This window comes from Meleagris gallopavo, chromosome 2 (genome assembly GCF_905368555.1).
Source record: "Meleagris gallopavo chromosome 2, MGAL_WU_HG_1.1, whole genome shotgun sequence".
Classification (NCBI taxonomy): Eukaryota; Metazoa; Chordata; class Aves; order Galliformes; family Phasianidae; genus Meleagris; species Meleagris gallopavo.
The window spans coordinates 53,458,639-53,464,927 of record NC_139405.1 but is presented as its reverse complement, the minus strand read 5'-3'; positions in this window follow the sequence as shown (position 1 = coordinate 53,464,927).

Below are 6,289 nucleotides of genomic sequence, written 5' to 3'. Positions count from 1 at the left end.
CTGGGAAGAGAACAAGAGGCCGCCGCCTACCTGTGACTCCCCGAACTGGAGCCTCTTCCAGAGCCTCACCCTTCCCGGCCAACTCACGGCCGAGGTACGGGCCCGGCCCTGCCGTTGCCCCCGGCTCCAGAGGCTTCCCGGGGCGGCCGCCTCTTGCCCGGCGCGGGGGAACGGGGAAAGAGCTACGATCCTCCGCTTCCCTACCCGCTGGTGCTCGGGGGGAAATGGGCTGGAGAGCGGGGCTGCGGATGGTGGTTACTTGTAGTGTGGCTGACCCCAAGGTGGGAAAAGTAAAGTCTGAAGCGTGACGGTGAGCTCACAGCTCCCACTGCGTCGCCCCAGCATGTAACTGTGGTGTGAGTGGAAATGGGCTCAACCCTCCCGAGAGGCAAGCAAGTCTTCATCAGGACAGGTACTCCTCAGAGAACCAATTCAGCCAACGTGTAACTGCCGACAGCCACTATGTAACTGGGCCTGGAGGCTCCGTGCCCGCTGCGTGATAAAGAGAGGAGCACGGTCCCACACTTTTCGTGGAAAGGCCTCTGGGGAAAAGGGGCAGCAGGGACCCTGTCTGCCCTGCAGCAGCTCCATCCCCTCCACAGCTGATGAAAGAAACAGGAGGGGTCCTGGGAGAGGCCTGCTGTGCCCTCTCTGAGCGCCTTGGGGTGGCAAGACTGGGAACAAAACATTCTGAATCACAGTAGTTCTCACATGTGGCTTTAGCCTGGGCACGGAGGGAAGTCGGAAGGAAACCACACCACTCGTAGTTCTTCTGAAGCTCCTTGGTGCGCCTTGCAGGAGCTGGGGACAAGTCTGCAGACAGCAGGGCACAAAGCAAAGACTGAGTGGCACACACAGGAATTAAGAGCTGCAGGAAGTGCTTTTAGTGATGATGCTCGAGCAAAAATTGCAAGTCACTAATTCTTCTCATTTGTGAAGCAAAGAAAAAGTTTTCCATGAAAGCTATGTGCGTGTATATATATATATATACATACACACAAAAAAGCAACTCAACCTGGTGTTTTAAAGAACCAAGGCACCTTTCTTCAAACCTCAGCCCAAACAAGTAACCGATGGATGACTCCACAACCTAGGCTACAGTTGATTTCTGCTGCAGACAGGACAGCTGAGTGTATGAATGCCATGTGAACAGAAACCAGTGGGAAGAACGTGGTGCCAACAGGTCTCATGGGGCCTAATGAGGGCTGAACACAAAAGGAATCTCAGGTGTCAACACTGATTAACACCAGAGGGAAAGCAGCATTCTCTCCAATTAAATTATTCTGGTTTTATTTGGGAGCATCATGTCTCCATTAGCTCTGAGTTCTTTGGGACAATCAGTTGTCCAGTTGGCCCTCTTAGCAGGCTGTTTGATGGAGGAGCACAACTTCCTCATATCTGCTTTGTTTAAACTGTAAAGAATTGAGGGGAACTGAGTGCCACATGAGCTTACATAGAAAGCACAGCAGGAAGAAAACAAGCAAAGAGCTCAGCTCAGGTGGCAGCTGAAGGAAACCAACGGCAGGGTGCCTTCTCTACCAGTGCCAACAGTGCCTGTGTTTGCAGGCTGCAGAATGCACTGCTGCACCAGCCTGAGTGCTGCTAGCAGAAACAGTATCTGCTTAGGGCTGATAGCTGGACTAAGTTAAGAAATAAACCTGAATTGAAATGCATTCTTGAAAAATTCAAAGGCTGTATGTTTATTTCAGAACAATACTTTTCTTTCTTATTAATTTACTTGGTTTTGTTTTCCTGGCACTGCTAGAGAGAAAGCTTTTCTCCCAGCAGTATGGGGGATGCCCGTACCCTCCTACACTCTGTACTCCCCTTGCTGTGGCACAGGGGCTCCTTGGCTGGGGGCTCTGGGTCAGTGTGGCAAATGCCTGCAGTCAGCAGTGGGAGGAGGTGTGAGGAGGAGAGGAGCAGAGCCTGGGGAGCAGGAGGTGCAAAGGAGGAGGGCAGGGAGAAGGACAGCAGAAACCTGTAGCAGATTTTTCCTTTCAATGCCAATTTCATTTCTAATGCTGGAAATAACTGGAAAGTTAATTCCATCTGAATTACAGCTGACTTACTTCAAGATTTTAAGCCTTAAGTTCAATGTCCAAATTAAGCGTTTAATAAAGTTCATGTTCTGTTTCAAGAAGCAGAAGACAAGACTGGTGGAAGTTACTCATCCACCACGGTGGAACACCACCCTTCCCTCAGCTCACTTCTGCAATCCCTTTGGGCTCTCAGAAGCTGAGTGGTGGTGCAAGAGCCATGTGGCCAACCATCAAACATCAGGAAGACCTTCCTGAAACTGTAGAAACTGTAGCTATGTGGTATTTTAGATGCAGTCATATAGGGTCACTGGGCTCATTTGTTATAGCTCAGCCCACAGCTTCAAGCTACTTGCCTGCAGATGCCAGCAAAACCCGACCACGTCGATAAGCAGAAATAAACAGTGGTATAGCGTGGGAGGAGATGGGGTGCTTCTCAGTTGTTCCCAGAGCAGTGCTAATGAGTAGTGTAATTTAAAAAGCAAGCTCAATGTTGCAAGCACATAGTCGGCTTCTGTATTTTTGAGTTACTTTGGCTGTTGCACTATAGAATTTTAGTGAAGGCTTAAAATAGAGCCATTCTACAAGAGAAGGATGTTTTCTGACATTTTATTCTTTCCTGGTTAACCAAAAGTATGTGGATGTTCTCAGTCTTGTTGGGGCACTGGGCTCTTTCAATCACACACTTTATAACTGTCTTCAATTGAAAACCTTTTCCAAAGCAGCCTGTATGAGATATACATTAAATGAGAGTAAATCTGACTCATGACAACGTTGAGTGGTATCAGAATTGTAACCATTTTTCCGGTGATCTGTCTTTCATGACTGCATGTACTTTGTGTTATATATGAATACAAACAAATAAATTGACCACAAGAGAAACAGTGCCACTGTGTTAGACTGAAGATCATCTTTGGTAGATGATGCAGCAGGACTTCAAATCACTACCTTTTTTTCCAGCCTACAAGTGTCAGGAATGGGTATTTTTGCTTACTGGAACCCAAAAGAGCCCAGACTATTCCCCCCTTGTCCCAAAACAGAATCTAGTGGATACTCTTTTAAAACTAGCAATTTGACAATGAGAGGTGTTTCCCTGATACAGGCTGCTTACAAAGCCCTGCATCCCTGAACAGCGTTTCCAGCAACCATACTGTCATTCACTGGCAAAGGGCTGTCAGCTCCAAGCTTTCTTTTTCTGGCTTATCCCTGGGTCAGTTTGAAGCCTGGAGCTGAGCTCCCTTCTTTACTTATTTCTGTAATATTTTTGCTCATTATCATCGTGTTATCTTCACGGTTAAACAAAGGTAGCAGTGTAACTCCAGCACCTCCATCCCTGCTATTCTCTATATTTAGCAGATGCACCCACACTTTTGTAGCAGAAGACTTTAATATTGAGTGCTGTCTGGTGCACCAGTCCCAGTGGATTTTCTGGCCCTGCTCTTTTCGCAGCCCCTACATCAAGCTAAGACACATTCTTCCAAGCCTGTGGTTTAGACTTCAGGTTGTTCTGCTCTTCAGAACTCTACAAAGCTCTATATATGTCTACACAAGTGCAAGAATCAGCACTGTTTTCTGCCAGTGCACAAACTCTCAAACCCTTTTTCATTTTCTTGCCTTTACGCAGCTATATTTGGATATAAAAGAAATGCTAGCCATGGTGCCATGGAACAATCAGAGCTCACTGCATAGGAATGATACCATGGAGGAAGCCATAGCTGTGGTGGCCTAAGGATATGAATCAACAGCTCCAACCAGATGCAGCAGCTCTGCCACTACAAGAGGAGCTCTTCCACCCACCCCTGCTTCCTTCCTTCTGTTCTCACTCACAGATGCATGCTCTGCAGCTTACTCTGCAGGCATCTGAAGACCTCACTGACCAGCTGCAGTTCAGCTGCGTGACATGAGGTGCTGTGAAGAAGTTGCAGGGAAACCTGCTCTCAGTTTCTGCTTTTCAAGCCACAACAGTACTTAACATCATTCTCAGGGGAGCAGAGTGTTGGAGAAAAAGCTAGGCTGTGAATAGAAAAAATGTTCAAGAAATCACAGAGCCTGTGAAAACACAAGTATAGCATTACAGCTGCTCCAGAGCACACGGTGATCATCAGAGGATTTTGGTCTCTGTTCCAGTGACTGCAGTACAAACAGGAGACTGCCAGCCCCTTGGATAGGGTGGGACTCAGCAACAGCTGACAACAGTGATGAAAATGGAAGCAGCTCCAAGCCAAATCTCCCAACCAAGAAGAGAAACCAAGTTGCCAAGTGTTTATCTCCATGAGTTGGTAGTGCTTGCTCCTAGAGTTGCCATACCAGTTTCCTTCATTTGGTTGAGGCATTTCTTTGTCTTAACAAAGTGCATTCCTCACTTCCACTTCCTCTGTGGTAGAAAAAACTTCTGTCATAAGAATACTTAGCACTTTTTAAAATTGATAAAGTGTTTAGGTTTTTGCTTCACAGGGACTTAGTTACGCAAATACTATGTGTAATTAGTAATTACTGAGTTGGTTGTTTAGATACAGTGCTGCAAGCGACTGTAGGACAGGAATAGGGGTGTCATTTGTGAGAGAAAAACTTCATCTGGAAAATTAAAGACTGGAAGAATTATCAGCTGAAAATCAGACTTAACATATGGAGATACTGTAAGTGCTGAGCAAAGTCTTTTCTCGTCTCTAGCTTTAATGAGAACAGTTTGTGTTGAAAGCATTCATAAATTCCATAGGAAATTTTTATTTATCTAATACACTGACCGCATTTATGTCTTCTCTAATTGTGTTACATGTGCTCTCCTTTGAAGTAATTGCACAGTTTACATTTTGATTCATTAACAACATACCGTAACAAAACTAAAACAAAAAACTAAAATAGTTTCAGTCAAATAACACTTGGAAATGTATTATTTTAGCAAGGCTGATAATGTTCTCAATTGAATGCCTCAAGACTTGGAACAAACAATGTATCTGGTGGATGGAGCCTCCTCAGTTGCCCCCCAGCATGCAGACTGTGCTGTTCACTACAGCAGAACTTCTCATTTGGTATTGCCTTCCCACAATCAGTCATTGCATATACAGCAAAGTATTTGTGTCCATAGAATCACTACGGTTGGAAAAGACCACTATTAGTCCAATCGCCAACCCATCCCCACCATGCTCACCAACCACGTCCCTCAGTGCCACACCTACCCTCTTCTCGAACACCTCCAGGGATGGTGACTCCACCACCTCCCTGGGCAGCCCATTCCGGTGCCTCACCTCTCTTTCTGAGACTAAATTCTTCCTAGCGTTCAACCTGAGCCTCCCCTGGGGGAACATGAAGACATTCCCACTCGTCCTAGTTTTGACTGTGTCTATAATACTTTCTGAAAAAATATGCAGCCTTGCTTTGTTTTAATTCAGAATACAGATCAATGTATGTCAGTGAGCCACAAATGATTTTTGATGCTCTGCAGTGGCCTCATAAACAGAACACTGGTTTCGGTCATCGAAAAAAGGCAGAGTATGCTAAACTGCCTATCAGCCAATGCAGATTTTCCAACTCCCTTCCTTGCAAATGAGCACAGTCATCTGCATAACTTCCCCTGATGGCTGGCTGGGATGAGGCTCAATGTGTTGTGCCGCAAAGTTCAGTGTTTCTGCTTATATTATAGAATCACCAAGGTTGGAAAAGACCTCTAAGACATCCCCAGTTAGTCTCTGAGACTGCATGCTACCAATAAATAAAGCCTAATGAAATACTTTAAAACTCCAAAATAATCATCTGGAAGAATGACAGTAAGGGAAAAACTATTTTATGGCTATCCCGAAATTACTCTGATCATCAAAGTCTACTCTAGCTGGAGTAGCAGCTGAGTAGCTATACACCTCCATACCTTTGCTGGCACATTTGTATATTTTAGCATCTGCGTGGTTGTTGTAGCTCTGCTTTAAAACATGTATAAAGGATCTGAATTACAGATATTGCAGAAACATTATTATTAAAATTTCCAATTTGTACAAACAACAGCTTACATTAAATTAAAAATAAACTGAAGGTTGTAGCACTAGGGAAAGTAAGGAAAATTAGGATTTTTAGAATATACCGTCTGAATATTCCCAAAAGTTTGTGGGCATCAAATATGTGACTATGCAATTAGTGTAATAAATGCAGATGTGTTTCTTTCACTGCATATATCAGACAAACTGTAAAGCTAAGCGTCGGCATGTCGCTCATAAATCAGTACCAACACGTAGCACAGCCTGCAAGATTCACTGTGACCT